The sequence below is a fragment of the Puccinia triticina genome, chromosome 3A (assembly GCF_026914185.1).
Source record: "Puccinia triticina chromosome 3A, complete sequence".
NCBI classification, from domain to species: domain Eukaryota; kingdom Fungi; phylum Basidiomycota; class Pucciniomycetes; order Pucciniales; family Pucciniaceae; genus Puccinia; species Puccinia triticina.
The window spans coordinates 160,001-166,184 of record NC_070560.1 but is presented as its reverse complement, the minus strand read 5'-3'; positions in this window follow the sequence as shown (position 1 = coordinate 166,184).

Here is a 6,184-nt window from a genome sequence, read left to right as displayed (position 1 = left end):
GCTCTCTCAAGCCTCCGCGAGACCGATATTTCTTGACTTGATCCGCTGCAAAGCGCCGCTTGAGCTCGGTGCCATCCAATTCAGCCAAGACGTAGGATCCGCCTTCGACTTGCTTCACCACGCGGTAGGGCCCATTCCACTTGTGCGCGAAAAGTTGGCCCCACTGCGTCTCAAGAGTCCGGTTATACGCCAAAACCATGTCGCCTGGCTCGAGGGGGTCGCGCACCCGACCCGCGCGCTCCTCTTCCCAGTAACGGATCGCATCGCCGCGAGATTCCATCATTTTCCGATACGCCACTCCACGAGTCTCTTCGCTTCGCTCCAGCTGGATAGATCGGGCCGCTATCAGATCCGTCGTCGACTTCACCGAGTCCCAGTCGACGCCTAAATACGACTCTATTTCTAGATCCAGAGGCAAAGCCGCGCGCTGCCCAAAAACTAGCTCATAGGGAGAATACCCCGTGGTTCGCTTTGTTGAGATCCGGTCCGCGAACAGAACTAACGGGAGGAATTTTCGGCAGTTCTTGCCGCTTTCGCCAGCCAACTTGACCAAGGCTGCTTTCAAAGGCCCGTGCCCACGCTCCACCATACCCTGCCCTTCGGGGTAGTAGGGAGTAGAAACGCGATGCTGGCCGGGAAGTTGCCTCAACATCTCTGCCAATGCGCCGCCGAACTCGGATCCGCCGTCTGTAGAGTAAGATTTGGCGAGTCCATACCGCATGGTCCAGTTCTCCTGTAGGAACGCCGCCACCGCCTCAGATGTAAGATTGTTGAGAATTTTGGCCTCAACCCAGCCGGAGAAGTCGTCTCGGGCGACAATGAGGTACTTTGCTCCGCTCGCCTTGAGGTGGACCGCGTCCATCGAGACGCGCCCAAAAATCGTGGATTCGCCAGTTGGATACCTCAACTCCTGAGGCCTCCGTAAATCGCGCCGTTGGCACGCGTCGCAACTCTGACACCAACGCGCAACTGCCTGCTTCAATGATGGCCACCAGAATCGCTCTGACACACGCCTATACGTCTCTGCCACGCCACGATGTCCCAGGTCTTCGTGAAGCTGTTGGAGGATCGAGTCTTGCTTGCCTGGGATGGTGACGACAATGCGAGGTAAAGGGGTTCCACGCTTCATGAGCCTACCCTCTTGCAGGAAGAACTCAACCGATTTCCGCCTTAAAGCGCGAAAGTCCTTCGCGTCCAGATCTTTTGGCCTCTCTAGCGTCGCCAGATACCGCTCTAATTCACGCCAGTAGCCTTCTTGGTAGCCTGTGTACTCCTCTGAACGAGCCGAAAAGGTGCGCACAGGTCAAATATGAGGAGCCTCTTCATCAAAATCGGAGGGCGGGTCGGATTCGTCGTCGCCTTGGGGGCGCCACGACAAACCATCGGGCATGGTGAAAGTCTTGCCAGGCCAATGCACAATGTCAAAAGAAAACAACTGGATGAACGCCACCCAGCGCGTCATGGGCGCGTTGGGTAAACTCGGGGCATTGATCATTTGAACCAAAGACTGCGCATCCACCTGCAGCTCGAAATGCTGTCCCCACAGGACTGTCTGGAGTTTCTTCAGAATCCGCGCAACCCCGCATAACTCGAGTTTCGCCTGAGAGTATCGAGTTTCGACATCAGAGAAAAGAAGAGATTCATAGAGAGCAGGCCGGTCGAGCCCGTTTGCATCCGTCTGAGTAAGAACCGCCCCCGCCGCGTGGGAACTAGAATCGACAGCAAGCTTGATCTTACCCGCCTCTGGCCCATAGTCCATCTTTACCAGGACAATATCCTGCCCTACGATGCGCTTGAGCTCCTGGAACGCCTCTTCGCAAGCATCAGTCCATTCCCACTCAGCATCCTTCCGCGTCAGTCGCCGGAGGGGCAAGCAGATCCGAGACAAGTCCGGGATAAAGATTCGAACGTAGACCACGACACCCAAGAAACCTCGCACTTCTGTCGCATTGATGGGAGTCGGCCAACACGTGATCTTATTGACTTTGGTAGCCGCCATCTTCCGGCCCTCTTTGCAGACTACATGGCCAACAATTTCAAGCGCAGGAACGCAGGCCGCGAGCTTAGAAGCAGAAACTGTCAAACCAGACTCTTCGATCCTGAACAGAATGCGCTCCAGAGTTTCGGCGTATTCCCAAATGAACCTACGGATACCGGGGTGCCAGGGTACGCGCTTGTTGTTGTAATCAGACGTCGGGCCCTTGATTCCCCCATCGTCAATGAAGATGCCAGCGTGATCTGGAATCTCGGCCTGAAGGATCCACATCATCTGTGCCTGGTAAACGGCAACAGAGTTTGTGGCTCCTTGCGGCAACCGAGTGAGCTGGAATCGTCCCAAAGGCGTATCAAAAGTGGTGAGGGGGCGTGAAATGGGGTCCAGAGCGCGCTCATCGTAGCCGCCCATGATATCGCCGAGCCCGTAACACGCGCGCCCCGAAAAAGACTCCACGAACTCTTCCGTAGCCGGCGGGACTCCCGCGTCGCGTACAGTGACCTTGTTGAGAGGTTGTAAGTCGTGAACCACCCGAAGCTTGCCGTTGCCTTTGAGGACACAGAAGACAGGGCTTGAATACGATGACGTCGACTGCTCATACAAGCCGGTCCTTATACGTTCCCGAATGAGCCGAGTGTATTCCTCAAGCTTGGCCGCGGGTATCGGAATCTTCTTCTTCTGCCATGGTTCGTGCTCAACCACTGGGATGATATACGGGAGTCCATAGGACTCCTTCAGTAAGCCCCGCTCTTCTTCATTGAAAGCAATCGACAGATTCCGCTCGGCCAGAACGTTTTTTATCAAGTTCAGCTCATCCGGGTAGAGCCAACCCTCTGGTCCGAAATTCACTACCGCCAATCGCTCTTCTGTAACTCGTCCTTTAGGTATGAATGGTCCCGCCAAGGTGCGAGAGAGACCCCGGTATGGGTCTCGAGAGAGAGGAGGTCGTCGGAGCGGTGGATTCAGCCCTTGCGGCATTGCTTGATTGACCGGCTTGACCTTCTTGGCGACCGGCTTGTATTTAGCCGCGAAAGCCAAGAACCCGCCGGCCTTCCACGCATCCAAAAGTTTCAACTGTGCCCGAAATCCGAGTCCACTCTCCAACAACAGGCTCGTCCGATGCTCCGCGCGGTCCTTGAATGCTGCCTTGTCTGTCAAGGAAAAGCCAAATGGTGGTTCTTCGCTCACGTATGTGGCACACGGCAGGGTTTTCGACAAGAGGGGAGCATCACGCCTCGGAGGTGCATATTGGTGGGAACTTACTTTTACCCCAAATGCCCTCCACGATGGCCCAAAGAATACCATTACCCCTTCGCCGAGTACTTGATGGGAACATAGTTTAAGCTCGTTGCGGAGCACCGCATCGTATCCTTTATCCGTCGGAAGAGATAGTTTATCCTCTTTACGGAGACTTTCCAGCTCATACTCCCTACAGGGCGAAGGAAGTTTATGCTCATTGCGGAGCGGTACTAGTTTAGGCTCGTTGCGGAGTAGCACGAGTTTACCCTCATTGTGGAGCTGAAGAAGTTTATTCTCGTTACGGAGACGATTGTGTAAATCTTCCTGAAGCGAGAACTGAGAGAGAGCAGAGGGTTCCTTAGACCGGGCTGAGTCCTCTTTGAGGTGAAACGCGGATAATTTCTTCTCTTCATGGCGAGTTGAATCCGTCGAAGGCAGTTTCTGGATTCTGCGAACAGAGGCGGACGAATAGGGGCGGCTCACAAGAGTGGCACGAGGCAGGGTTTTTACAAAGGTAGTAGATACCCTGGAGGTGCATAAACTGGGAGGACTTACTTTTGCTTCAGTTTGCTCCCACGGAATTCCAGCATCCTCCTCCGCCGCACCTCTTCTAATGCACACTTGCGATTGAAAACTGAATTGAAATTGAGATGAAATGTTCTTTTTGACGATTTTGAGTATCTTGAGATGTTTTTCGGGTTTTCTATTTTTCTGATTGATAACAAATGATGAGATTGGGAAATCGGGCCAATGATCCTCTAGCGTTTGAGCTGATTCGACGGCAAGAATGCGAGGACCTAAATTAAGACCGCCGTAAATCGAACCAGCAGAGCTCATAAAAAAGGACGATCCTCGTTAGAATCGTCAAGAAGCCGCGCCGCATGCGCCAGCACACCCTTCCGTCCCTGACCCGGAAATTCACGTTCCCATCGCCCAGACCCAGTTGAACACAGTGATAACTCGATGTCGCGACCACTGGAATCCGGAATGATGATCTTTTCGCCGGATTGCGGATTGAAAGAAAGGGTGGCTGCCACATCCATCAGAAAAGGACGACCCAAGATCAAAGGTCCTTCGTTACGCGTGATCCAAAAGTGACAAGTCCTATCAATAGTCTTTCCGACGCGAATCGGAACATCCTCAGCCACGCCTATCAATTCGCAGGCCTGGTTATTGATACCATAGACTGCAGACTGAAAGTTAACTCTCGGGGTCAAATTAAACTGATTTGCCATCGTGTCGGATATCAAATTAAGCTGAGAACCGGAGTCAATAAGTGGCTTTGCCGGAGTTTCTCCATCGCCTATGAGACAAGACAGATACCCTAGAGGGCAGGAATAAAGGTTTAAATCCGCCCCCAAATCCCTTACTTCGTCTCCCTCGGCTAGAGTGCCCGAGTGAACCTTGAGCTCTTCCGCGCCGACTTCCACGCGCCTTCGCGACACCCACTTTTTTACGCCCTCCGCAACGGTAGGCGCAAGAGCGAGCAGCTCCGCCACGGTCATGTGTGGGACGGGCAAGTCGAATATCTTCTTCAGCGCGCCATCGACAGCATTAGGATGATCGCGAGCAACGTCCCGCTCGAAACGGACCTTTGGGCCGACAGGCTTCGCCGCCTGAGACGGAGTATCCGGGCGTGAATCTGAGTCCTTCTGTGCTTCACCAGAACCACGCTCGAAAAGCTCTGGTTCTTCCTCCATCGCCTGCGTTTCTTGGGGTTCTTTTGGAACCGAGGTGCGTCTGATTGGTCGCTTCGCCGCGCTACTAGGAACAGAAGGAGCCTTATAAAGCTTGGGATCTTCGTGCCGCTTCCGGCCAACTGGATCCGCCTCGTACGCGCTTGAGAATGACTGGGAGGAAACTGCGGGCGGATACCACTGTTGGAGAGAGCCGCACCCTGCCTTATATTCTCCCGAAGGTTCCGCGGTTGCCTGGTTCACGCGCTGCGAGGGAAAGGAAGCCACAACGTGTCTAATTGGTCGACTAGAATCCCAGGGAATAAGCGCGCCGTTCGGCAGGAAAAAATTTGTGCCTTTCTGTTCGACGAGCTTCTCCTCCTTGTCTTTCTGGAGCTCGAAACAGCTCTTGGTCCCGTGACCTTCTCGATGGCAATAGAAACACACCATCGGCGGTCGTCCTCCCTGATTCTGAGGCGGTTTTCCCGAAACTGCAGCGATCTTCTGGTCTATCTTTTGCTCGAAAGCCTCGAACAACCTGGACAACTCGTCCATGCTTGTGGCGGGCTTATTCGCAGAAACTACTTCCTGAGGACGCTGCGCTTCTCCCATCTTCTTCATCACGGAGTTCCCTTCTTGAAACGGCGACGAAAGGACGGGTTGACTGGTCTTCGACTCCTCAAAGGTGAGTGCGGTCTGTTCCTTCATCACGGCATCCGCTGCCTCCTTGAGAATCTTGAACGTAGGTAGCTTAAAACGATTATCGAGAGTGGTAACCATTGTCCCGTCCCTGATCAACTTCCTTCGAATCTCTTCCTGAACCGAGGTAGCAAACGATTGGTAATACGAGTTCCGGATCTCCTCGACCGAATCGATATGCGCTTTGGATAAAAGGTAAGACTGAATAGGCTCCCAGCTCTGCCGAAAAACCTGATAGTCTGCCGCCGAGGCGACTCCGCCTTTCGCCGACCAATTCTGAACGAGGGAGCTTAAATCACGCGTCGTGAACCTGGCGGTATCCACCTTTCCCCAGTAGGCGACCATTGCTGCCTTCAGCTTGGGCCAGTCCGGAGGATTGAAGCCGTCCAAGGTCTCAAGAACGTCCAAAAGGTCATCGTTCGCTAGAAAGAGGCGGATTTGCTTCGCCATATCAAGCTCCGTCGCCTCATCCAGGCTGGCGACCATCTCGTAGGTCTCAATGAACCGCTCGACTTTAGTACCGTCGAAACAGAGCCGTTTGTTTGGAGCCTTGATCTTGACCATCATGAAACGTCCT